A 27,667-nucleotide genomic window follows, 5' to 3' on the forward strand; every position below is an offset into this window, starting at 1 on the left:
TGTGTGATGATTGCTCCAAGCTTCAGGACTGCAACCTTGTGTATGCTATTAATTGGAACTTGATTGAAGAATTGCCCAAGAAACTGTGGAATAGTCTTTAACTCACTCCTGGTTATTTTTTCCTGCAGCATGGCAGCCATACAGAATGCAACCAACCATTTAGCCTAATCATTGACGTAACTTTATGCCTGTTTAGATGCTAAATAGAGATAAATACCATTTGTATGGAACCATTTTGGAAGTATTAACAAGTATTTGCTTCCCATTAGGCAAAAATGTTTTAAGTATTTATTCTCACAATGCACTGGAGAATCTGCCTCCTCCTCTCATGATGCACACTATGTTGAATTGTCTAACAGATGCTTCAACAGGACACTTAGTAGCCCACTTCCACTCTTCATGCAGGGGAAGCTAACACACAAGGGTGAATACAAGAACAAAAGGAGGTTCTTCCTCTATGACATCATGATACCAATAGAGGATGTGGCCATTACCAGAGAGAGGGCACACAGCATTGAAGTTAACTCGGTTAGAGACATGAATAGCAGTGTATTTGGACATCTGCCCCTCCTTTCCTCTTTCTACCTACCTTTCACACTCACACACAGCACGACAACCTGGTGTTTTATTACAAAAACAAGAAATGCTGGAATCACTCAGCAGGTCTGGCAGCATCTGTGGAAAGAGAAGCAGAGTTAACGTTTCGGGTCAGTGACCCTTCTTCGGAACTGACAAATATTAGAAAAGTCACAGATTATAAACAAGTGAGGTGGGGGTGGGGCAAGAGATAACAAAGGAGAAGGTGCAGATTGGACCAGGCCACATAGCTGACCAAAAGGTCACGGAGCAAAGGCAAACAATATGTTAATGGTGTGTTGAAAGACAAAGCATTAGTACAGATTAGGTGTGAATACATTGAATATTGAACAGCAGCAAGTGCAAACCTGAAAAAAAACCTGAAAAAAACAGTGGGTAAGCAAACTGAACAAACTAAGATGAAATGAAATAAATGCAAAAAAGATTGTAAAAAATGTAAAAAAGAATGTAAAAAAAAAAGGAAGAAAAAATAACTAAAAATGAAAGTTAAATGGGGGGCTGTCATGCTCTGAAATTACTAAACTCAATGCTCAGTCCGGCAGGCTGTAGTGTGCCTAATCGGTAGATGAGATGCTGTTCCTCGAGCTTGCGTTGATGTTCACTGGAACACTGCAGCAATCCCAGGACAGAGATGTGAGCATGAGAGCAGGGGGGAGTGTTGAAATGGCAAGCAACCGGAAGCTCAGGGTCCTGCTTGCGGACTGAGCGGAGATGTTCCGCAAAGCGGTCACCCAGTCTGCGCTTGGTCTCCCCAATGTAGAGGAGACCACACTGTGAGCAGTGAATACAGTATACTACATTGAAAGAAGTACAAGTAAATCGCTGCTTCACCTGAAAGGAGTGTTTGGGGCCTGGGATAGTGAGGAGAGAGGAGGTAAATGGGCAGGTATTACACCTCCTGCAATTGCAGGGGAAGGTGCCATGGGACGGGGACGAGGTGGTGGGGGTAATGGAGGAGTGGACCAGGGTGTCGCGGAGGGAACGATCCCTTCGGATCCCCTCCTTCTCCTTTGTTATCTCTTGCCCCACCCCCACCTCACTTGCTTATAATCTGTGACTTTTCTAATATTTGTCAGTTCCGAAGAAGGGTCACTGACCCAAAACGTTAACTCTGCTTCTCTTTCCACAGATGCTGCCAGACCTGCTGAGTGATTCCAGCATTTCTTGTTTTTGTTTCAGATTTCCAGCATCCGCAGTATTTTGCTTTTATTCTGGTGTTTTATTACACTGCCACTCATCTGCTACTGCTTACACTTGTTATTAATGCAAATGATTGACCCGCTACTCTTTTTCTACGTCCCTCAGGCATGTCAGACCTTACAGGAGAACAGGGAGAGAAGTCTCCTGTTGATACACTGTCACTTGCTGTCACTCTTCCAAGCACCAACACAGAAATCGGCATCCTATGTGGTATATATTGTGGGTTGGAGGGATCTGCACTGAATGATTCATAAGCGAGCAGGCTCAGGTGCAGGTGGAAAGGATAGCCTTGGAAACAGGTCACCAGGGATTGAACTCCTATCTTAGATCTGGTGAAGGGAACAAACAAAACAGAATTTGGGGGGAAGCCTTTAGAAGAAAGATGCCTTCAGTTAACCAGCAATTTCTAAGTTCATTGGACTGCCTGTGTCAGAGAATGTAAAGGAGTCTATTACCAATAAGTGTGGTGTTCTGGCACATGGCACTGGCACTTTTCAGTCAACCATGGCACATGTGGTCATCTCAATGGAGGCTGCAGCCGGCACCTTCATGCAGCATCTGTCGCATCAGTATTAGCATCTCTCAGGGGTTCCACTACCTTCTTCGCCTTGAATTAGCTGGAAAACCAAGTAGGCTGGGGCTTCAGTTGGATCATGGACATCCTGCAGTCTCCTCTCATAGAAACATAGAAAATAGGAGCAGGAGTAGGCCATTCGGCCCTTCAGGCCTGCTCCACCATTCATTATGATCATAGCTGATCATCCAACTCAATAACCTGTTCCCGCTTTCGCCCCATACCCTTTGATCCCTTTAGACCCAAGAGCTATATCTAATCCTTCTTGAAAACATAAAATGTTTTGGCCTCAACTGCTTTCTGTGGTAATGAATTCCACAGGCTCACCACTCTCTGCGTGAAGAAATTTCTCCTCATCTCAGTCCTGAAAGGTTTACCCCATATCCTGAGACTATGACCCCTGGTTCTGGACTCCCCCACCATCGGGAACATCCTTCCTGCATCTACCCTGTCAAGTCCTGTGAGATTTTAAAGGTTTCTATGAGATCTGGATGTTGTTCGCCCTTTGAGGCGAAGATGACCAGGCCCATCATCTGAGGTATTTAGTAGGGTTCCGATGGGTACGTAGGTGACTGCTAAGGCCGATCTGCAACTGGAAGGTTCTGCTGCAAATATGGCAGGATACCCGACTGAGTTTTGGAAGAGCTGCTGGTTCAGGAGTTCCTCTCCTTGCGTTTTCTTTCTGCCTCTGATATGTCTTTGTTTTCACAGGAGGCCACACCCTTTTTTATTTGGTTGCGCCAGGTGCAGCAATCCTGGTGAACTTCTCCCAGGAGTCGGGATCGATATCAAAATTCCTGAGTGAGGCCGTCGGAGTGTCCTTGTAGTGCTTCATTTGACCACCATGAGAGGGTACCCCAGACTCAAGCTCCCTGTAGAAGATTTGCTTTAGTATGTGAGTGTCAGGCATTCTGGCTACATGACCAGCCCAACTCATTTGTGACTGTCTCAATAAGGTGTGGATGCTTGGCATGCCATCTCAGGTGAGCACCTCAGTGTCTGGTATTTTGTTCTGCCATCCGAAGACAGCTCAAGTGAAAGTGATTGAGCTTCTTGGCTTGACGCTGGTACACAGTCCAAATCTCGCATGAATAGAGCATTGTGGGCAGGACTATTGATCTATAGACTTTCAATTTGGTTGGCAGACTTACTCTTCTTTGTTCCCAGACTGATGTCCAAAGTCTATCGAAGGCTACACTTGCTTTGGTAACTCTTGCATGTGTCTCATCATCGATGTAGACAGCTTGAGGGAGTGTGCTGCCAAGATAAGTGAGCTTATCCACTGCTGGCAGGTTCTAGTCATGGACTGAAACTTTGGACTCGAGATAGGGCTTCCCTGGAGTAGGCTGGTATATTACTTCAGTTTTCTTTGTGCTGATCATAAGGCCGAAGTTGTCGCATATATTGGAGAACAAGTCCTGCTACATTGTCTGTCCAGCTCTGAACCAGCAACTAGGGCACAGTCATCAGTAAACAGAAAATCATGAAGGATGTCCTTGCAGACTTTGGATTTTGCCTGGAGTCGTCTCAGATTGAGCAGCTTCCTGTCCCTGCGATATCTGATTTCGATGTCAGGATCACCATCATGGAAGGCATTGGACAGCTTGGTGGAGAAAAACATGGTGAAGAGGGTTGGTGCTACCACACAGCCCTGTTTAACTCCATTAGTGACTGGAAATGGGTCAGAAGACTCACCATCATCCACGACATGTGTGAGCATGCGTCATGGAACTGTGGAGCCATTGTGATGAATTTCTCAGGTGAGCTGAATTTCTCCATTACCTTCCAAAGGCCCTCATGGCTGATTGTGTCAAAGGCCTTAGTCTGGTCAACAATTGTGGAGTGGAGGTCCATGTTATGTTCTTGGTATTTCTCCTGGAGCTGTTCTAACTGCAAACACCATATCAGTGGTTCCTCGACCTGTTCTGAAACCATACTGACTCTGGCAACAGATCCTGGTCGAGATATTGCACTAAGTGGTTCAGAAGGAGTCTGGTGAAGATTTGCCAGCTATGGAGAGGAGTGAGATTTCTCAGTGATTATCACAAGATTGTCAAGTTCCTTTCTGCTTGTATAGGTTGTTGCAAAAGTGCCTCTGTGTGTTGTTAAATATATTTTTGGGGGGATTCATTGAAAGATTGAAGAAATTTTAAACTTTGGGGTTTTCAAAGGGGGTTATGTATAGGTCAATTGACTTTGAAACAATTCCTGGAAATGTTTTTTAAAAGGGGCATTGTGGAAAAACAAGCCTTTCTGGGAAACCACCTGACTTCCAGCAACAGCAACAAGCCTTTCCGGGAAACCACCTGACTTCCAGCTCAATAAACAACAGAAAACTCTGGGCACTTGGAGAAGTTGTTTACAAAGAAGTGACAGGTCAAGATTGATGGAGGTCAAAAGGTTGACCTCCTGTTGCTGGTTTCACTTTTGAATTGTTTTGAGTCAGGGTTGAACTGTATAAAAAGAGAGAGAACTTCCATGGAGAGAAGAGAACTTCCAAGGAGCGAAGAGAACTTCCAAGTAGAGAAGAAAATTCCCAAGTAAGGAGAGAAAACCTGAGAAGTCCACTGTGTCAACTCATCTCGTCCCCTGTCTTTGAAGAAAAGCCTGCTAATTAATTCTCAATGCTACCTGAAAAGAACCTTTCTAAAAGATCCCAGTGACCAGTCTACGTGTACTTGGAGGCCAGACTGTATGCCAGTTTTGGAATACAACATATCGCATCTGCTGTTTCTTCAAGAATGAGCAAGTTTTCAGCCTGTGTTTTTTTTTTTGTCTGTAATGGGGCTCAAAAAAAAGTCCCTTTATTTTTCCGGTTAACTGGTGTATGTGTGTGTGTGAGGGGCTAAGTTAAAAAGGGAACTTTTATATTTCGATCTGTGTGTTTATGCTTTACTTCATTACTGGTTAAGACTTGTTTTATAAAAAACTGTTAATTTTGTTGTTTATTAAAGAAACCTGGTTGGTGTGTTTTATTCTGGAATAAAAATAGAGTCCACGATTGACCAAATTAGTAAATGGGAAAAAAATTAAATATATGCTGTGACCCATGGAGAACTGGAATAAACAGTGCACTCCTCCGGCCTCAGTCGTAACAAGGTGAACAATGGCGACATCCTTGTATTCTTGCTGATGGTTCCTTGCTCCCACATAGATTGCAGGAGGTCAGTGAGCTTCTTGAGCAGGCATTGACCGCCAGCCTTGTAGACCTCAGTTGGGATAACATCAGCTGCTGGAGCTTTGCCACTAGACAGGAATTTCATAGCTTTTGTCATTTCTAACAGCCTGGGAGGGTCATCAAGAGAACAGTTAATGACAACCTGTGGTAGCCTGTTGCTGGATGAAGGCCGATTAAGGCTGCGATTAAAGTGCTCTACCCATCTTTCTAGAATTTAGGCTTTTTCTGTGAGTAATGTTGGCCAGTCAACAACGAGGGTGGGTGATGAACCTGTAGACTGGGGCCCGTAGACAGATTTCAAAGCATTGTAGAATGTCTTTCAGTCTTTGTGGTCAGCATATGATTGGAGTTCATCTGCTTTCTGATTCAGCCAAGTGTCTTGTGTCTCTCTGAGCTTGCTTTGAACAGTCCTGTGGATGTTACAGTAGGCATTGTGCTTGCATAGTAATGACTTGTCATTGAGGTAAGCCCTACAGAGGCGAGGTTTCTCCTCCAAGTTTCTGGATCACCTCATTGTTTTTGTTGAACCAATCTTGATTTAAGAGAGTTAGGGCCAAGGACCTCTAGAGCAGTTGGGTACACTATATCCCTGAAGGTCACCCAGTCATCCTCAATGCAATGAGTGTCCATTCTCGCTGTGAACAGGCGACTCTCGAGTTTCTCTGAGAGAGATTCCTTCACGATTGCCTATTTGAGCCTCGAGACATTGAGATGCTTCTGGACCTTTATGCCCTGGGGGCATCTAGGGGGAAGGATCTTGATGTTTAGCTCTTAAGAAAGATGTTAAGGCAAACGCTAGGGGCTCACACTAGAGTGGTAATTAATATTACACATTTGTATAAGACACTGAAATTATAATACTTTTTGAAATCTTTATGTGCAGAGAATGTTCTTGCAGTAGTTGTGATCTTGCAATATTAGTTGACATGAATATCAATGTTTGTCTTTGGGGGAGTGCAGTTCTTTTTAGGTTGGTAGGACTGTGACAGATGTTGGACACAACACAACAGGATTATTCAAGTAAAGTTATCATCAGTGATCTGCTGCTGACGATCTCTAGCTGCAGACATGTGTTGGAGCCCTCCTGTTTCCTCACCATCCTTTATGTCATCAGTGTGCTCTACCTCATCATGTTGAAGGTCCTCCTCCAATGGGGGCTCCATGTTTGAACTTTGTATAACTTTACTGAGCAAAGTTATGCAGCATACAGAAAATCACGATCATTATGAGATAGTCTTTGGAGCACTCGTCAATAATATCATCAAGCTACATCTACTGCTAACCAACTTACTGACATCACGTTTGGGTTCTGTCAGAAGCACTTAGTCCCAGACCTTTTCGCAGCATTCATCCAAACATGGATGTAAGAGTTGAATGCCAGAGGAAAGGAATTGTAGATGCTTTGACATCTAGGCAGTATTTGTCTGAAATATGGCACCAAGGACCCCTAGCAAAATTGAGATGGGGTCATATCTGGCTCAAAAGAAGATGATTGTGGTTGTCAGAAGCCAGTTGTTTTAGCCCCAGGCCATTGCTACGAGAGTTCCACAGGGAAGATTTCTCAGTTCAATCATCTTCAACTTCTTGATCAAAAACCTTCTCTCCATCAGAAGATCAGTAGTGGGGCTGTTTGCTGATGATTCCAGAGCATTCAGCTTAATTTGCAGTTCCTCCTTTAATGAAGGAGCTTATGTCAGCCTTAGCAGAACTTGAATGACATCCAGGGTGGGCTGAAAAGTGGCAGGTAACATGCATGCCGCATTACTGCCAGGTCATGACTATGTTGAAAAGAGAAAAACAACTTAACCCTCAATGGCATCAACATCAATGAGCTCCACCTCACCCCATCAACCTCCACATCCTCCCCCCTCCCCCCAACACCCTTTAAATATCTTGGGAGCACCACTGACCAGATGCAAAATTGGACCAGCCAATATCATCACCGTGCTTACAATAGCAGAGAAGAGACAATGGCTGACTGCCTGACCCCTTAGGCCTATCCGCTGCCTACTGGACTCAAGGCAGGATGTGCCTGAAGACATGGAGGTTATCACCAGAAATTTCCTTGGGAGCTCTTCAGATTGGCTGCCATAACCTCAGCACAAGATCGGCAGAAAACCCAGATACGTGTGTAAATGGGATTTCTGCCGATATTCCACTGAAGATACACAGGTTGATAAAGAGAACCCCTGAGTAAATTCCCAGTGTATACATTTTCTTCACTATTTGTGGTAAATCAAGATGAATTAAACAGTTAATCAGTTAAAGTTATTTAATCGTCTGACTGTAACCTCTTGATGTAGCTCAGTACTTAGACAAAATATTGAAGGTGCCAGTTCAATGAAGAGACTTTTGACTAAACAGCATCATCTCTCTCCAAAGTGATGGATTGACTTTCTACTCCTCAGGTACAAAGACCGGTCTGTATAAGGCACACAAGACACTTTGCTTTTATGCAAGGTGCACAGTCTGACAGATGAACAGTTAGTCCCAGCTCAGTGTGCTGAGTGTAATTAGCCCGGGGCCTGGTTTTCAGAGTGTGATCAGGCTAGAGTCGGTATAATGTCTCAAGAATAGAGAGCTGACTCAGAGGATTTAACATGCATGCATTGCTCAGTTTTACTTACATCAAAAAAATGAAAACCCTTACCCCCTCCCAAGCATCATTCAGTGCTAAATGATACAATTTTCACACATTCCCAATGCTCTCATTCTCACTGAATACAATGAATGATTCACATTGGCAGTCGCAGCAAATGTTTTACTATTTGAAAATCGAGAATGGCATTACATCTGACATTTTGAACTAGTATTCACACTGAATGCTGTCAAGGGTCCTTTAACTCAGTGAAATCTATAGCATTGGACAGGTGTGAGACATATAATAATTTGTTATATTTCAGCTTTATAAGTTTATATGAAGCTTTCAAATTATGGCACTGCTTTTTTTGATCTATCCTTTTATGGTCTTCTGGCTTCCTAGGACCTGAAATGTTTTGATAATATTTCAGACATTCTAGAGCTAGTATCGCTGGATGGACTCTGATCTCTTAAATGCAGATGTGACTATATTCTACTGAAAAACACATACACAGCAAAAGAACAAAAAGGAAGATTTGTGATAGGGAGGATGGTAGGAGAGATTAATTGACAAAAGGGATGATGGTGCAAGGCAAAAGGGAGTAGTAAAGGAAAAAGTAAAAATAAAATAAGTGATATTGGCGCGCACAAATTAAATAATATGGGGGCCAAAAGTTCATTATTAATATGGTAGGTCAAGAGTTACAGTAAATAACAAAGTTACAGTCACAAGAATGATATGGGGGCCAGGAATTCAATAAATATTCACTGATCTGCTTGGGTCCATCAGCTGGCGGGAGAGCCACATGGGTAGCGTTGGACACAGAATTAACCTATTAACTTTGGAGATGGCTGGTGGTGTCAGCAAATTATAAATAGTGGAGGGTACTCCCCATTAGTAGCAGAGAGATCATGTAATTAAAATCCAGCAGCAATGATGAAAGTAAATAAACTACGGCAGAAAAATCTGAATTAAAAACAAGCTTACCTGATTGTGTTGGAGGTGGAGGCGTGAAGGAGGAATTGGCTGAAAAAGCTTCAGCTCTAAAGATGGAGTTGAGGAACAGAAGAAAGTGCATAGTGGGGTGTGTTGGACAGGACTGCATTGAAACTGAAGTTTATCCAAGTCCCAAAATAAAAATAGAATGTTTATCATGTCAGCTCCTCACCCCACTGCACCACCAGCAGTGGGAGGCTTGCATGGAAAGGTTGGCATCACAGCAAGCAACCACAAAGTTGACATAGGGAATTCAGCATCTTTCTGTATAGTTTAAAACTTCTTTTTCCTCACAGCACTAAATTTATTACAGAAAGAAAAGAAAAGTTTTGGTTAATTTTTTTAAGCATTGCTTAATAGTAAATAGGAGATCCAAACCTACCGTATTGACCATAATTCAGGCTACAGGTGATTGTATAGACTCCTTCCAAATACAATTCCCTCCATCCCCAGACCACTAACTGGTGACACATTTTGCAAGAGGTCCAAGGCATGCTTTCCCAGAAAGTTTTGAATTTTTATATTGAAGATATTTTTACATACTTTTTAACTTTACAATTCATTGATTTATACTAGGGAAAAATATGTAAAGTATGAGTCTTCAACAAATGAAAGACCAGCTGCCCCTCCAATCCCACCATGCAGTTCACTGAGACAGTCTCCCCCTCCACCTAACCCCTTGTTGTCAGATACCCTTTCCATAAAGCCTCTTCCCTCCAGCTGAGCCACTCTCACTTTGACTTCTGATACTTTTTTTTGATTAATTCATGGGATGTGGGCATTGCTGGCAAGGTCAGAATTTATTACCCCTTCCAAATTACCTCTGAAAAGGTGGTGGTGGTGAGCTGCTTTCCTGAACCACTGCAGTCCATGTGTTGAAGCTACTCCCACAGTACTGTTAAGTAGAGACTTCGAGGATTTTGATCCAGCGACAATGAAGAAGCAACAAAGTATTTCCAAATTAGGTTGGTGTGTGAGTTAATTGGAGAGGAACTTGCAGGTGGTGGTGTTCCCACGTGCCTGCTGCCCTTGTCCTTCTAGGTGTTGAGGCCGTGGGTTTGGGAGTTGCTGTTGAAGAAGCCTTGGCAAGTTGCTGCTACCAGCATGTAGATGGTAGACATTACTACCACATTTTGCCAGTGGTGGGGGAAGTGAATGTTTAAGGTGGTGGATGGCAGGCCAATCATGCAGGCTGCTTCTTTCCTGGATTGTGTCAAACTTCTTGAATGTTGTTGGAGCCGCAATCATCCAGGCAAGTATTCCATCAGTGTCCTGTCTTGTGCCTTGCAGAAGGTATAATGGCTTTGTGAGGTCAGGAGGTGAGTTACTTTAGTTTATAGTTTATAGAGATACAGCACTGAAACAGGTCCTTCAGCCCACCGAGTCTGTGCCGACCATCAACCACCCATTTATACTAATCCTACATTAATTCCATACTCCTACCACATCCCCACCTGTCTCTATATTTCCCTACCACCTACCTATACTAGGGGCAATTTATAATGGCCAATTTACCTATCAACCTGCAAGTCTTTGGCATGTGGGAGGAAACCGGAGCACCCGGAGGAAACCCACGCAGACACAGGGAGAACTTGCAAACTCCACACAGGCATTACCCAGAATTGAACCCGGGTCGCTGGAGCTGTGAGGCTGTGGTGCTAACCACTGCGCCACTGTGCCGCCCCTTGCTGCAGAATACCCAGTCTCTGGCCTGCTCTTGTAGTCATGGTATTTATGTGGTTGGTCCTGTTAAGTTTCTGGTCAATGGTAATCCCCCAGGAAATTGATAGGTTTTTTTTGTTCATTCATGGGATGTGGGCATCACTGGCTGTGCCAACATTTATTGCCCATCCCTAATTGCCCTTGAGAAGGTGGTGGTGAGCTGCCTTCTTGAACCGCTGCAGTCCTTGTGAGGTAGGTACACCCACAGTGCTGTTAGGAAGGGAGTTCCAGGATTTTGACCCAGCGACAGTGAAGGAACGGCGATATAGTTCCAAGTCAGGATGGTGTGCGACTTGGACAGGAACTTGCAGGTGGTGATGTTCCCATGCATCTGCTGCTCTTGTCCTTCGAGGTGGTAGAGGTCGCGGGTTTGGAAGGTGGAAGGTGCTGTCTGAGGAGCCTTGGTGCGTTGCTGCAGTGCATCTTGCAGATGGTACACACTGCTGCCACTGTGCGTTAGTGGTGAAGGGAGTGAATGTTTGCGGATAGTGTGCCAATCAAGCGCACTGCTTTGTTCTGGATGGTGTTGAGCTTCTTGAGTGTTGTTGGAGCTGCACCCATCCAGGCAAGTGGAGAGTATTCCATCACACTCCTGACTTGTGCCTTGTAGATGGTTGACAGGCTTTGGGGAATCAGGAAGTGAGTTACTCGCCGCAGGATTCCTAGCCTCTAACCTGCTCTTGTAGCCACGGTATTTATATGGCTACTCCAGTTCAGTTTCTGGTCAATGGTAGCCCTAAGATGTTGATAGTGGGGGATTCAGTGATGGTAATGCCATCGAATGTCAAGGGGAGATGGCTAGATTCTCTCTTGTTGGAGATGGTCATTGCCTGGCACTTGTGTGGCACAAATGTTACTTGCCACTTACCAGTCCAAGCCTGGATATTGTCCAGGTCTTGCTGCATTTTTATATGGACTGGTTCAGTATTTGAGGAGTCGTGAATGGTGCTGAACATTGTGCAATCATCAGCGAACATCCCCACTTCTGACCTTATGATTGAAGGAAGGTCATTGATGAAGCAGCTGAAGATGGTTGGGCCTAGGACACTACCCTGAGGAACTCCTGCAGTGATGTCCTAGAGCTCAGATGATTGACCTCCAACAACCACAGCCATCTCCCTTTGCACTAGGTATGACTCCAACCAGCAAAGAGTTTTCCCCCAATGCCCATTGACACCAGTTTTGCTCGGGCTCCTTGATGCCTTGATGTCAAAGGCAGTCACTCTCACCTCACCTCTTGAGTTCAGCTCTTTTGTCCATGTTTGAACCAAGGCTGTAATGCGGTTAGGAGCTGAGTGGCCCTGGCAGAAGCCAAACTGAGCATCACTGAGTAGCTTATTGCTAAGCAAGTGCTGCTTGATGGCACTGTTGATGACACCATCCATCACTTCACAGATGATTGAGAGTAGACTGATGGGCTGAGTTGGACTTGTCCTGCTTTTTGTGTACAGGACATACTTAGGCAATTTTCCACATTGCTGGTAGATGCCAGTGTTGTAGCTATACGGGAACAGCTTGGCTAGGGGTGTGGCAAGTTCTGGAGCACAGGTCATCAGTACTATTGGTGGAATATTGTCAGGGCCCATAACCTTTGCAGTATCCAGTGCCTTCAGTTGTTTCTTGATATCACGTGGAGTGAATCGAATTGCCTGAAGTCTGGCATTTGTAATGCTGGGGGCTTCAGGAGGGGGCCAAGATGGATCATCAACTCGGCACTTCTGGCTGAAGATTGTTGCAAACAATTGGGGAATTTGATGATGGTAATGTTGTTGAATGTCAAGGGGAAGTGGCTAGGCTCACTCTTGTTGGAGATCGTCATTACCTGGCATTTGTGTGATGCAAATATAACTTGTCACTTGTCAGCCCTAAGCCTGAAAGTTGTCCAGGTCTTGCTGTATACGGATACAGACTGCCTCATATTCTGATGAATTGTGAATGGGAATGAACACTGCAATCATCAATGAATGTCCCACTTCTGATCTTATGATGGAGGAAAGGTCATTGATGAAGTGGCTGAAGATGGTTGGGCCCAGGACACTACTCTGAGGAACTCCTGCAGAGATGTCCTGCAGCTGAGATCATTGGCCTGCAATAACCACAACCATCTTCCTTTGTGCTAGATATGACTCCAGCCAGTTTAGAGTGTTCACCCCGATTCCCATTGACATCAATTTTACAAGGGCTGTTTGATGCCACACTCGGTCAAATGCTGCCTTCATCTCACCTCACCTCTGGAATTTGGCTCTTTTGTCCATGTCTGGACCAAAGTTGGGTTCTGGAGTCCAGTGGTCCTGGCAGAACCAAACTGAATATCAGTGAGCTGGTTATTGATGAGTAAGTGCCACTTGAAAGCACTGTCCACAGAAAGGAGCACTGTCTGGCAGTGGCAGTTGCAGTGCACCTGAGAGAGGATAAATTGAGGTCCAGGCTCGGAGCCTATCAATTACCTGAGGAGAGACTCAGCAGCTGGAGCAGAACAGGGTATGCTTGAGTTTGAAACAGTGAGAGAAAAAAAAAAATCAAACTGTGACATCACAGGAAGGCCATGTGTTGATGGCTGGAGAGTTTTGTAGCTTGGTTTCTCTTTCTCCAAAGTCAGGGAATCAGTCTAAAGAACTGGGAAATTAAAAACTACAATTTTTTTTTTAAATTAAATGTTAAGTAAATCATTCAGTTAACGTTCTATATTTAAGTGATATCAACAGTAGGGAAGTGAGTAGTTGTTAAGCCTTTTTTAAGTATTAAGGTTTATTGGTAGTAGTAAGGTTTATTATCTAATAGAGGAATGGCAGGGCTGCTCTGACCTCTAGAGTGCACATCCAGTGCTATGTGGGAACTCCAGGACATTTCTTGTGTCCTGGATAACCATTTGTGCAGAAGTGTCATCAGTTGCAGCAGCTCAAGCTCAGTTTCAGAACTTGAGCAGAAGCTGGCATCAGTGTGATGCATTGTGAGGTTCTGCTGCAGTTCAGCTTCGTGGATAGCATGTTTATGGATATGTTCATCCAGCAGTTTAAGAGTATGCAAGGAGAGAGGGAATGGGTGACCACCAGGCAGTCAAGAAGAAACAGTTATGTAGTGCAGGAGTCCCCTGAGTGCATCCCACTCTCAGTATTCAGTCCTGAATTCTAATGTAAGTGATGGTTCGTCTGCGGAATGCAGCCAGAGCCAAATCCATGGCACAATGTTTGACTCAGCTGGACAGGGTGGGGGGGCACAAAGAAGACTGGAAGAGCAATAGTGTTAGGAGATTTGATAGTTAGGGACATATAAATAGTAAAAGGGTGGCAAAGGAGGAGTTGGGCCAATTTGGGACCAAAAATGGGATTTACACATGGAGGCAGGAGGCATAGCTGAGATATTAAATGAATAATTTGCATCTGTCTTTACCGAGGAAGAAGATGCTGCGCAGGTCATGGTGAAAGAGGAGGCAGTTCAGACACATGAAGGGTTTAAAATTGATAAGGAAGAAGTATTGGATACCAGATGAGATGCATTCAAGGATACTGAGGGAAGTGAGAGTGGAAATTGCTAAGGTGTAATATTACTTGTTCTTTTGGTATGTAAACTATTCTAAGATTCACAGGAATCCAAGTAATAGCCAAAGTAAACGTGGGTCTTTATTATTAACTCAAACACATATCTACACAGCTACCACAGGAGCCACAACAATACACATCTCACTCTGTTGGGCTACAGCCACAACTCCCTGGTCATGTATGACTTGACATCACTTCCTTTGGTGATCTTCACTTACAGTTTCTTAAAGTTTTCCTCTTAATGTCATTGTACAACATCCCCCTTTTTTTTCCAAAGATAATAACATATGTACATATACAATGATGTTGCTGTTCGGACTAGCTATACATGATTAAGACGCAACATTATTTACAACTAAGCAAGTTTCACACTTACTAAAATGTAGGGGAGGTTTGCTTATTCCTCCCAATTGTGTTATCGTAAACCTTTCCCCAGAGTTAAGCTCATCTTGACTCCTCTGAGACTCTGGTGACTCTGAACTCTGATTACTCTGAACTCTGTCCATGTAGCCTCTGCATGTTCATCTTCAGACTTTGTCTTTGAACATGTCCACGATGGAACAGGGTTGTCACATGTAGTGTTGTCATATAGCTCTCGGAGTTGACTTAGGTTCTATCCGAGAATTGCACTTTGGGCGTTTGGACCTCTTACAATCCGGACTGGTCGCATATCCTAGCAACCGCAATGAATACCAAGTTCCTGACACATGGTTAAGGACTCTAACCTTCTGTCCTACTCGCAGTCGAGATAATTCTGCTCGTGCTTGCCTGTCATTGCCCTCATTTTCCCTTGTTTGGAAAGAAATATATCCTTTACTGTGGAAAACTGGGCAGGGTGGTTCTTATGTGCCTTCCAAACAACAACTTTGCAGGTGATGGTAAGCCTACGTCCAATGCAGAAGTTTGTAGGTACAGCATTGTAACCTTGAGACGTTGCGTCTGTCTACACTTCAAAGTCAGCGAATTGATGGTGCAAACCATGCGTTCAGCCGTGCAGTTGGTCTTTGGAAATTTTGGTGACGATGTCACATGACAGACTCCCCACCTGGCAAAGTCTTGGAATGGTCTTCCTGCATATTACAGCCCATTATTGGAGATAATTTCTTCTGGCACACTAAATATGTTGAACAGAGCACCGACTACAACAGTAACCACTGCACTTGATGTATCTTGTAGCCGCCTGATGATTGGAAACTTGCAGTGATCCATAACAAGGAGAAAATCGTCCTTTTGAATGTGAAATAAATCTGTGATGATCTTCACCCATGGATGTGAAGATGTTTTATGTGGAATCAAGGGTTCCTTTTGTTGATTTGGCTACATGCCTCACAGGATTTCATCACCGTCTCAACATCGCTGTTGATTCCTGGCCAGTAGACCATCTCTCTGGCAAGGCATCTGGTTTGTTCTATTTCTAAATATCCTTGAAGCAGTTGGGTTAGAATATCAGAGCACAAAGCTTTGGGTATCAGGACTTTTTTCCCTTTGAAAATCACCCCTTGTGATATACTGAGCTCATCTTGATATGGCCAAAAATGGCGTAGATGTTCGGTTACTTCCTGTATGGTGTCAACCATCCTTCCACAATAACCTTCCACAACAACAATAGGGTAGGGTCACGTGCTGTTTCACCTCTTAGTTGCTCACATTTGTGGCATCCAAAACTCATGCGGCCGATCTTCAGGACATCTTCAATCTCAGTATCTACATCATGGACATGCAAATCTAACGAGACATCTACATCTTTATTCGGGTTAGGCAACGTGCTTAGGGTGTCAGATGTGGCCATTTTGCTGCCCAGTTTATATTGGATGTCACAATCGTAGCCCTTGACTAAAGTGTCCGCAATCACGGAGGAGCACTTGTGAGCAGATTGCACCAACGGATTTTAAGTGGCTTGTGATCAGTCTCCACGGTAAAATGTTTTCCGAAAAAGTAGGTGTGAAACCTAGCGATTCCAAACAGCAGAGCTAAGGATTCATGTTCAATGTTAGAGTAATTGAATTGGGTTTGCGACAAATACTGATGCGAAGGTGATTGGCTTCCCTTCCTGCATGATGCCGGTGCCTAATCCTTTTTGGGACACATCGACCTTGAGCATGGTCTTTTTGGTCAGGTCATAATACTGTAACATGCTGACTTGACAGAGCTAACTTTAAGGACTCAAACACCTGCTGGTGGTCTTCCTGTTACAAGTAAGGGGTATCTTTATGCAGCAGTTCCCTAAGCAGTGCTGCTCACTCAGCGAAATTGGGGATGTATGGGGCCAAAAAATTTGAACAGCCCTAGACACCATTGTAGTCTTCCTGGTTTTGAGGAGTTGACATTGCTCTGACATCGTCAATCTTATCTGGGTCTGGGCATATTCCTATGGTGGAATATATCGATCCAAAGAAGTTGATGTGCCCAATATTGACCTGGCACTTCTTGCTATTAAACACAAGGTCCTCACGACTAGCAGCCAGCATTAGCAAATGCAGGTATGCATCATGCTCTGCCTTGATCCATCCCATCACCACAAATTGTCAGATACAACCTGGACATTTTCCATTATCCTGCCCATATATTGTTTGAAAATGTCCTGGCTGATGCACAGACCAAATGCTAACCATCTGAAACAGTATCTCCTGAATGGCTTTCTAAAAGTTGTGAGTAGCTGGGACTCTTTGGCTAAGTGGACAAACCAGTAGCCATGCTTTGCATCAAGCTTTGAAAAAGACTGAGCACCAGTAAACTTAGGATTCAGCTCTCTCAGGGTCGGGACTTTATACGGGCATCTCTTGAGGGCTAAATTCAGTCATTGCGGTTCTGAGCAAATACTGAGCTTGCCATCTTTCTTCAGCACGCAAAGTAATGGAGCTGCACCAATCGGAATGCTGGTGTACTCAGTGGATGACTCTGTTGTGCTCCATCTCACCCAGCTCCACTTTAAGCTTCTCTTGAATGTGCACGCTGCACTTCCTTGGTGTGTCAATAATAGGAACTGCATACTCCCTTCACGTGCAATATGATATCACCGACTGCATCAAACCTGTCTGGTTAAAGTAGTTTCAGGTCTCTCACTGACTCAATGCACTCCGTGTTGCAACCTTCTGTACCTTTCAGTGCAGTGCTGACCTCATGTATAGTGACAGTTTATAAATCTTGGCATACTGGAAATCCAGCGATAGCTGGTCCAGTTGTGTCTACAATATAGAAAATTTGTGGTAGTCATTCGGAGCTCCCAAAGCTGCACTGCAAGGTTATCGTTCCAATGCACTTGATTGGAGAGCCATTGTAGGCAGTCAGCCTAGTCATGGTGGGTCGTACCATAGATTCCCATTTCTTTCAGTATATATCCTTCAGTATACGGCTGGGCAGAATATTCGCACTTGCTCTGGTGTCAATTTTTACTCTGAGTTTATGCTTGCCACTCTTCTGTAGACATATAATCCCGATCTTGGTGCATGCCTCAGACTGTGTAATAGTATTGACATGTTGATCCAAGTGAAATGTTTGCTCGCTGTTTGCACTGGCGCATTCTTCACCCGTGTCCTGCTGGTAATCTGTCCCTCTGCTGACCTGATGTACCTGCTGGGGCTTTTGCTGTGTGTTGACATACCTTTTATGGTGTTTGCCATCCTGTCTTGCAGATGTTCTCTCTGCATATGATCTGCCATCATTCCTGTGTGCAGTATTTGAGCTCGGCCTTCTGCACTGCCGCCCAATGTCTTCACATACCACAAACTTTGCTCTGGTCCTGGTACACTGGAGAACTGCGAATTGGTTGTGTCAGCCCACATTTGCCACAAAGCTGAGCAGACATGAGAGCCAATTGTCATAACCACCCCCAACGCTTGTAACTGTTGGTGCCCAGCCATAATGGCTTCAAATTTCCTTCCATCATTAAGTAGTACCCACATTTCTGTTATGACCAGGTGCAAAAGGTGTCTAGAGGTCTGTTACTATCTTCACCTGGTCTTATTGTAACAGGGTTTAATTTTAAGCACACTGTGTTTTGAGCTCCCCCTTTGTGAATCCTTGTTCACAGATTTCCAATTATAAGACAAAGAAACCAATTCACACAGGTTTTCTGAGGTTTAAAGAAGAAAGCTGAAATTTTATTAAAACTTAAACTTAAACTCTAATACGGTTCATGCCTATTGATATACGACGCGCCTGCGCTAGCATGTATATGCGATACACAGATACAAATAGGGATAGAAAAGGAGAGGAAAATATAATGGAGAGGGGTTTGAGGCAATATCAGAATAGTTTCTTGCTTACTGTGCTTCAAGCTCACTTGATTGTAGGTAGTGTTGCTGTTCATCGGGGCCCAGTGTTTTTCTTAAACCTTGTTCTCGTAGGAGACTTTTCTCTCTTTGAGGTTCACGTGTTTTCACAAGATTCAGTTCTGTGAGGAAGAGATAGAGGCAGGCAGGACTGGAGAGGAGGTTCTGTTCCAATCGGGAGCACACGGCTTTCTCATTTCAAACACTGTTTCTCCAATTTAAAACTCTCAGTTCAAACATCTGCAACAGCCAGTTAGTCATGTGACTAAAACTGGTCTGACCACTTCTTTGTATTGGGGAAGCAACGACTGGGTCCCCATTGTTCCAACACTGTCTGTTACTATGCAAATATCTTTCCAGTCAGGGGCTTGCAATTTTAAGTTTTAATATTCATGTGACGAAATAACGCGTGCCTCAATCTTGGCAGGTGGGGTTTTGCCTGACAATACACATGAATAGATAGATAAAGGCTAAGTAGTTTAAAGTTCAAAGTGAGGTAAGTCTTCGTGGTTTACAGTAAATCTGTTGAATCTTCTCAGAAGGACAGTCTCTTTTAAAGGAAAAGGACTGGGTGTTTGAAGCCTTGAACTTGTTGAGGTGTTGTAGCATTCTAGTGGTTACATAGAACATTGGAACATAGCTACAATGTAGCACACATCTTTTTGTGTGGATTTTATTACCTTCACAGATGGCGACTTACAGTCACTTTGTGATGTCTCTGCTGTGGTGGTTGTTCAATTATTGTTCAGCAGGGTTCTTCTTGCTTGGCTGAACTCTTTCACAGCCCCTGGCTGGACTGCTTTCTGAAGGGGTTGGCTTGATCTCCCCTCTCTGCCTGAGGGTTAGTTTTTAAGGTAAAAAAAATCACATTAAAGTTTCTGTTCGGATACACATGGCCCTCTCCCCTTGTGTAACCACAGAACGGACCAGGATGTGGCGACCATGGCGATTCATGTCTGAATGGGGACCATTCTGTTAACATGATGCTATTTCATACCTATTCCCTTTAATTTTTGGGCTGTGAGACAGTCTACCTCCAGAATCCTTTGTTAGCTCATTCATGTCAATAAGAGTCATTAATATATAATCGTGCTCTTTTCAATTTCAAATTGGTTCTCCCCAGAGCTCTTTCAGATGAGGTTTTAGACAGGTTTGTTGATTTCCAGTACAGGAGGGGTCACATGCTCCATTTTGACTGTGGTACAAGTGTCCTTGTTCTTGTGGTTTTGTTGAACAGTTGGCTTCTTAAATTCATAAATCTTCCATTTCATCGTTTATTTCATCACAGCTCCTTCTATGCATGATTGGGTACAATTCTAAAGGGGGTGCAGGAGCAAAGGGACCTGGGGGTATATGTGCATAAATCATTGAAGGTGGCAGGATAAGTTGAGAGAATGGTTAATAAAGTATACAGCACCCTAGGCTTTATCAATGGGAGCATAGAGTCCAAAGGCAAGGAAGTTATGTTAAACGTGCATGAAACACTGGTTCGGCCTCAACTGAAGTATTGCATCCAGTTCTTGGCACCACACTTTAGGAAGGATGTGAAGACATTAGAGTGGGTGCAGAAAAGATTCATGACAATGGATCCAGGGATGAGAAACTTGACTTATGTAGATAGACTGGAGAAGTTGGGACTGTTTTCCTTGGAGAAGAGAAGGTTGAGAGGAGTTCTGAGTGAGGTATTCAAAATCATGAGGGGTCTGGACCAAGTAGATAGGGAGAAACTGTTCCCATTGGTGGAAGGATCAAAAGCCCGAGGACACAGATTTAAGGTAATTGGCAAAAGAAGCAATGGCGACATGAGGAAAATGCAGAGAGTGGTTAGGATCTGGAATACATTGCCTGAGAATGTGGTGGAGGCAGGTTTAATAGAGGCATTGAAGAGGTAATGGGTTTGTTATCTGAAAAGGAAGAATGTACAGGGCTATGGGGAGAAGGTGGGAGAGTGGCAGTAGGTGAATTGCTCCTTCAGAGAGCCAGAACAGACACAACAGGCCAAATGGCCTCCTTCTGTGATGTAACAATTCTATGATAATATGCTGACAATTCTTCTGACACAGATGATTGGCATGTATGAACATAAATCTCAGTGAACTGATTTTAAGTACCTGAAGTATGATCACATAATTCTTTAAATTTGGGCCAATTATTCCCAGGTAGAAAGGGCCATTTGATCTCATCTGTCCAGAACACCAAACTTATTGCTTGCCTTTTAAATCTCTTAACATCCACTGGAACAGGCAGACAGGACTCAGGTATTAGCCAAAGGATGGTGCTTCTAATAATGCAATATTCTCTCCGCACTACACTTCACTGACAACATAGATTAACTTGTTGAAGATTTGTTGTGGGGCTGCCAGCCACAACTGGGTTATTTAAAGGTAAGATTTATATCAACTGAGCCAAATTCGCATTGTCAGATGTAACCCTAATGATGTCGTTTCCACTTTCTTAAGTTGGTTAGAACTATCCATTTTGCATTAATTTCAACTTCACATCAATTATAATGTATCCCATAACTTGGGTGTGAAATTGCTGAAATGAAAATGCTTCAATTTTTAGCAAGTGTTGTGAGAATACTGCAAGAGATTTTCTCACATTACATCATTGTTGCACTGGCTACAATGAAGCTGAATTAATCTTTTTAATGTTAACTGAAAGTGGACTATCAGATGTTCTTTTTAGTACCTGTTAGAATTCAAGCTTTTTTCCAACAATTGTTCTCCTACTCACAGATAGACAATAGCTTCCATAAGTAGACAGAACCCCCTGTGATCAGAAACTCAGGTCTCTGCTGCCATTACAAATACCTAGGGCACAGCAAGAACAAATAGAAACAGAAGATGCTGGAAATTAATCAGCAGATCAGGCAGCATCTGAAGAGAGAGAAGCAGAGTTATCATTTCATCATGATAACCTTTCATCAGAACCCCTGATCAGAACAATGCAAGAACAAGTTAACTTCCTGGAACAGGCTGATTCAAATATTCAGCTGAAAATTTTCTATGATACTGCCTTTTCAGAAGACCAAAGCAATAGTTTCTGGTTTCAACACTGTACTGCCCCCACCCACACCACTACCACCCAAATAAACTCTGCTCTCTTTCCAGTAACTGTACATCCCTGCCCAGCCATACATTTAGGCTCGATCAGTCCAAGTAAGTCCTTGACACCCTGGTCATTCTGGAGCTGAATTTCAAACTCCATATCTTATGTGACTACAGCCATTCATTTCTACTTCTGCAGCATTACTTGCCTCCCCCTATCTTAGCTCCAATGCCACTGAAATGCTTAGCCACGATTTTCTCACTTCTAGATTGCCCTTCTTGTTGGCCTGATCTTCCATCCATCATAAACAATTGGTTCAAAATTCAGCCGCCCATATCCTGTCTCACATCAAATCCTGTTACCCCATCACTCCCATGCTCGCTGACTTAAATTGGGTCCCTATCCCACAAATCATTGAATTTAAAATTTTACTCCTCACTACAATCCCTTTAGTTTCAATCCATTCAGCTGCTGCAACCTCCACCAGCTTTACATTCCCTTCCTCACCCTTCAGTCCTCTGACTCCAACTTTCTGTGCAGCCTCCCATCTCTTTGTCCAGTATTACTGGTAGAGCCTTCAGCCATTACAGCCCCATTTTCTGGAAATCCCTCCCTAATCTCTTGACCTTTAAAAACTTCTCATCACTTATAATTTCATAGAGTCATAGAAATTCATAAAGTCATTTACAGCACCAAAGGAGGCCACTTTGCCCATCGGGTCCATGCTGGCTCTCCACAAAGCTATGCAGTCAGTCCCACTCCCCAGCATGATCCCCATAGCCCTGCAAGACCATTTCTCTCAGGTGGCCATCCAACTTCCTGTTGAAGTCATTGATCATCTCCGCTTCCACCACCCTTGTTGGCAGCGAGCTCTCGGTCATTATCACCAGCTGTGTAAAAAACTGCTTCCTCATATTCCCCCTGCATCTTTTACGCAAAACTTTCAATCTGTGTCCCCTCATCCTTGTACAACTTGTTAATGGGAACAGTTTTTCCTTGTCTAACTTATCCTACCTGTCATAATCTTATACACTTCTATTAAATCTTCCTCAATCTCCTTTGTTCTAAGGAGAAAAAACCCAGCTTTTCCAACCTAACCTTGTAACTAAAATCCTCCATCCTCGGAACCATTCTGATAAATCTCCTCTGCAAACTCTCAAGGATCCTCACATCCTTCCTGAAGTGTAGTGACCAGAACTAAACACAATACTCCAGTTGGGACCTAACCAGAGCTTTATAAAGGTTCAGCATAACTTCCCTGCTTTTGTACTTAATGGCCAGAATTTAGTACTAGTCGGATGGGAACCATCCACTGGCCGAAATGTCAGTGGTGATCCTGCCTCCACCAGGCCTGGGGATCAGTCCAGATTTTACGGTCCCCAGGCCCTTAATTGGTCCTGCCTCAATGAGGTGGAAGTCCTGCCTAATGGAGCTGCTGGGCAATCAGTGGGTCGGCAGCTCTTAGTCCCAGCAGCGACACCGGGAGCGGTGGCCACTGCAGGGACTGCAACCCAGCTTCATGATCAAGATGACGGAGAGGACGGAAAAGAGGTAAATTTTTGGGGCATCGCTGGGGATGATCAGTCAGGTCCCGGCGAGACAAGGGTGGTCGATTGGGGGAAGGGGGAGCATGTTGGGCGTTGGGGGCGGCTGGGGCATCAGGGGCGACACTCTGTCGGGTACAGGGTGCCCGACCAGGAGGGCACCCCACCCAAGGCCGGCAGAAGGCCGCCTACTTTTTACAGGCGGCTTTTCGAGGCTGGGCCACCCGCCTGCCAACAGTACAATCCCCAGGGAGGTGGGTAGAGGCCCTTACCTGGCCACTAAAGGGCCTAGATTGGCCTGGAGTGGGTGGGCGGTATCCCGCCACTGCTGCCCCATGCATAAAGGAGGCAGGAGCGGGTTGGGAAGGGCCCCTCCCAGCCTCCCACTCCATTTTACACCCCCCTCCCGACATCATCCCGCTCTTTCGGGGGGGGGCGTAAAATTCCAGTCAATGCCTCTATTTATGAAGCCCAACATCCCAAATGCTTTACTACGTACTCTCTCCTTCAAAGGTCGATGCAAATGTACCCCCAGGTCCCTTTGTTCCTGCACACTCTTTAGAACTGTTCCATGAAATATATATTGCCTCTCCCTATTCTTTCTGCAAAAATGCATCACCTCACACTTGTCAGTATTAAATGCCCATTCTGCTAGCCTATTTATGTCCTGTTGCAGGCGGTTCATATCATCCTCACTGTTTGCCATACCTCCAAGTTTGGTGTTGTCAGCAAATTTTGAGATTCTACTCTGTATTCCAAAATTCAAGTCATATATATATATAGCAAAAGAAACAGTGGTCCCAGCACTGACCCTTTGGGAACACCACTGTCTACCATCTTCAAGTCTAAAAAGCAACAATTTCCGATGACTTGCTGTTTTCTGTCCTTAACCCAATTTTTTATCCAATTGGACATTGAGCCTCCTATTTCATGAGCCTCAATTTTGTTAACCAGCCTTTTATGTGGTACCTTATCAAATGCTTTCTTAAAATACATAAAACAACATCCAGCACATTCCCTTCATCAACCTTCTCTGTTACTTCATTAAAAAATTCAATTTCAAGTCACCTATAATCTGCCTTTTACAAATGCACACTGGCTATCCTTAATTAACTCAAACCTCTCTAAGTGTCCATTGATATTTTCCCTGATTATTGTTTCTAAAACCTTACCCATCACTGATGTTAAACTAACTGGCCTGTAGTTGCTAGGACTGTCCTTACACCCTTTCTTGAATAAAGGTGTCACATTTGCCACTCTCCAATCCTCTGGCATTTCCCTCTATGCAGGGAAGATTGGAAAATTATGACAAGCCCTTCTGCTATCTCCATCCCCACTTCCTTTAACAACCTGGGATGCAGGCTATCCAGACCAGATGACTTATCTACCCTAAGCATAGCCAGCCTTTTTAGTACTAACCCTTCTCAATTTTTATCCTATCCCGTGCCTCTTCGCTCTCTGCTTCTACTGATATTTTGTCAGCCTCCATTTCTTTAACAAACACTGATGCAAAGTACTTATTAAGTATATTAGCCTTGCCCTGTGCCTTTAAGCATATATTACTCTTTCTGTCCCGAATAGGCCCCATTCCTCCTCTTACCATTCGCTTACTAATTACATGCCGGTAGAAGATCTTTGGGTTCCCTTTTATGTCGATTGCCATTCTATTTTCATATTCTCTTTTTGCCAGTCTTATTTTCTTCTTCAACTCCCCTCTCAACTTATTGTATATGGCCTAGTTCTCACTTGATGAGGTCACCTGACATGCATCATATACCCTCTTTTTTTGTTTCAGCATAATCTCTATCTCCCTTATCAACCATGGAGCCCTGTTCTTGGTTCCCTGACCTTTCACCCTTGTTGGAATGTTCCTAGCCTGTCCCTGAAGCATCTCTTCCTTATAGATAACCCATTGTTCTGATACAGCTCTTCCTGCCAGTCTCTGGTTCCATTCTACCCTGGCTAGATCCCTTCTCATTGTATTGAAATTAGGCCTCTTCCAATCTAGACAGTTTACGTTATTTTGTTCCTTGCTTTTCTGCATTACTAGTCTAAACCTTATGATACGATGATCAGTCTTACCCAAGTGCTCCGCCACAGAACTTGGTCCATTTGGCCTACCTCCTTTCCCAGCACCAGATCCAGCAATGGCTCTTTTCTAGTTGGGTTGAGAACATACTAATCAAGGAATTTTTCCTGAACACATTTTAGAAATTCCTCCTCCTCCTTACCCTTTACTCTAAAATTATCCAAATCGATATTTGGCTAATTAAAGACCCCAAAACACCATGCTATAGTTCTTGCACATCTCTATGATTTCCCTACAGATTTGCTACTCTATCTCACTCACTATTTGAAAGCCTAAAGAATACCCTCATCAGCGTGATCATATCCTTTTTGCTCCTCAACTCTAACCAAATGGATTCTGTCCTTGCCCCTTCAAAGACATCCTCCCTTTCCAGCACTGCAATATCTTCCCTAATCAAGACTGTCACCCCAAATTCCTCCTCTATCTTTTCTGAACACTTTACATCCTTGTATTTTAGGTGCCCAGTCCTCCCCATTTTTAAGCCATGTTTCAATTATTGCCGCTACAACATATTCCCATATTGCTATTTGTGCTTGTAACTCACCAAACCATTTGCCACACTTTGTGCATTCACCCACATGCATTGTAATCCTGTCTTTGTGTTCCCTGTAGTCCTGCTTCTTTGTGTTCCTCATAGTCCTGCTCAGTCCACTCCCATCTATTACGGAACTACTTCCTTCTCAAGGACTGTCTAACACTCTCACTCTGACCCCACCTAATATTTTCCTATTTCCTATTCTAGTGCTATCTGTCTCTTCCAATTCTCTGTGCACCTTGGTGTTCCTCTCTTGTATTATCTCCTGTTCCCACACCCCTGCCAAGTTAGTCTAAACCTTCCTCAATAGTACTAGCAAATCATCCCGCAAGGAAATTCATCCAAGCTCTGTTCCAGTGCAACCCATCCTACCTGTAAAGTCCCAGCATCTCCAGAACCGGTCCCAGTGCCCCAGGAATCTAAAGCCCTCTCTCCTGCACCATCTTTCCAGCCATACATTCATCTATACTATCCTCTAATTTCTATACTAACTTGTGCGTGGTACTGGGAGTAATCCAGAAATTAATACTTTTGAGGTCCTGCTTACTAATTTCTCACCTACCTCACGAAACTCTTTCTGCAGGACCACATCCCTCTTTCTATCTATGTTGTTGGTACCAATGTGGACCACAACTGCTGGCTATTCATCCTCCCCCATCAGGGTGCTCTGCAGCCTTTCAGTGATGTCCTTGACCCTGGCACCAGGGAGGCAACACACCATCATGGATTCACGTCTGTGGCCACAGAAACACCTGTCAGTTCCCCTGACTATCGAATCTCCTATTATTATTGCTCGACCAGTCTTCATTGTACCTCCCCTGCACGGTGTCATGGCCTTGGCTTTGGCTGCACTCCCCAGCTGAACCATCACTTTCCTCAGTATTCAGAACTGAATACTGGTTGCAGAGTGTGATGCACTCATGGGTCTCATGCACTAAAAGCCTGTTTCTTCTTGACTGTCTTGTGGTCACCCATTCCCTCTTTTCCTGCATACTCCTAAGCTGTGAGATGACCACATCTATAAACACACTATCCAGAAAGCTCTCAATCTCATGAATGTGCTGTAGTGATGCCAGCTTCTGCTCAAGCTCTGAAAGCCAGAACTTGAGCTGCTGCAACTTATTTATTTATTTATTTTATTTACTTAGAGATACAGCACTGAAACAGGCCCGTCGGCCCATCAGGTCTGTGCCGACCAAAAAACACCCATTTATACTAATCCTACATTAATCCCATATTCCCTACCACATCCCCACCGTTCTCCTATCACCTACCTACACTAGGGGCAATTTACAATAACCAATTTACCTATCAACTTGCAAGTCTTTGGCTGTGGGAGGAAACAGGAGCACCCGGCGGAAACCCACATGGTCACAGGGAGAACTTTCAAACTCCGCACAGGCAGTACCCAGAACTGAACCCGGGTCTCTGGAGCTGTGAGGCGGCTGATGACACTTCCTGCACATATGGTTATCCAGGCCACAAGAAGTGTCCTGGAGTTCCCACAGCACAGGATGTGCACTCCAGAGGTTGGAGCAGCCCTGACATTCCTCTATCTATTAGATAATAAACCTTGATACTACAACAAACCCTGCTACTAATACACCCTGCCACTACTAATGCTAATAACCCTACCAATAGTAATAAACCTTACCAATAGTAATAACAACCTTACTACTGCTAATAATAAACTTTAACAAAACTAATCTCTCTTACCACTATTAATACACACTACCAATACTAAAATATTACCAATAGTAATAATAACTTCCCCAATAATATAAATCTTA

This window comes from Heterodontus francisci, chromosome 4, assembly GCF_036365525.1.
Source record: "Heterodontus francisci isolate sHetFra1 chromosome 4, sHetFra1.hap1, whole genome shotgun sequence".
Taxonomy (NCBI): domain Eukaryota; kingdom Metazoa; phylum Chordata; class Chondrichthyes; order Heterodontiformes; family Heterodontidae; genus Heterodontus; species Heterodontus francisci.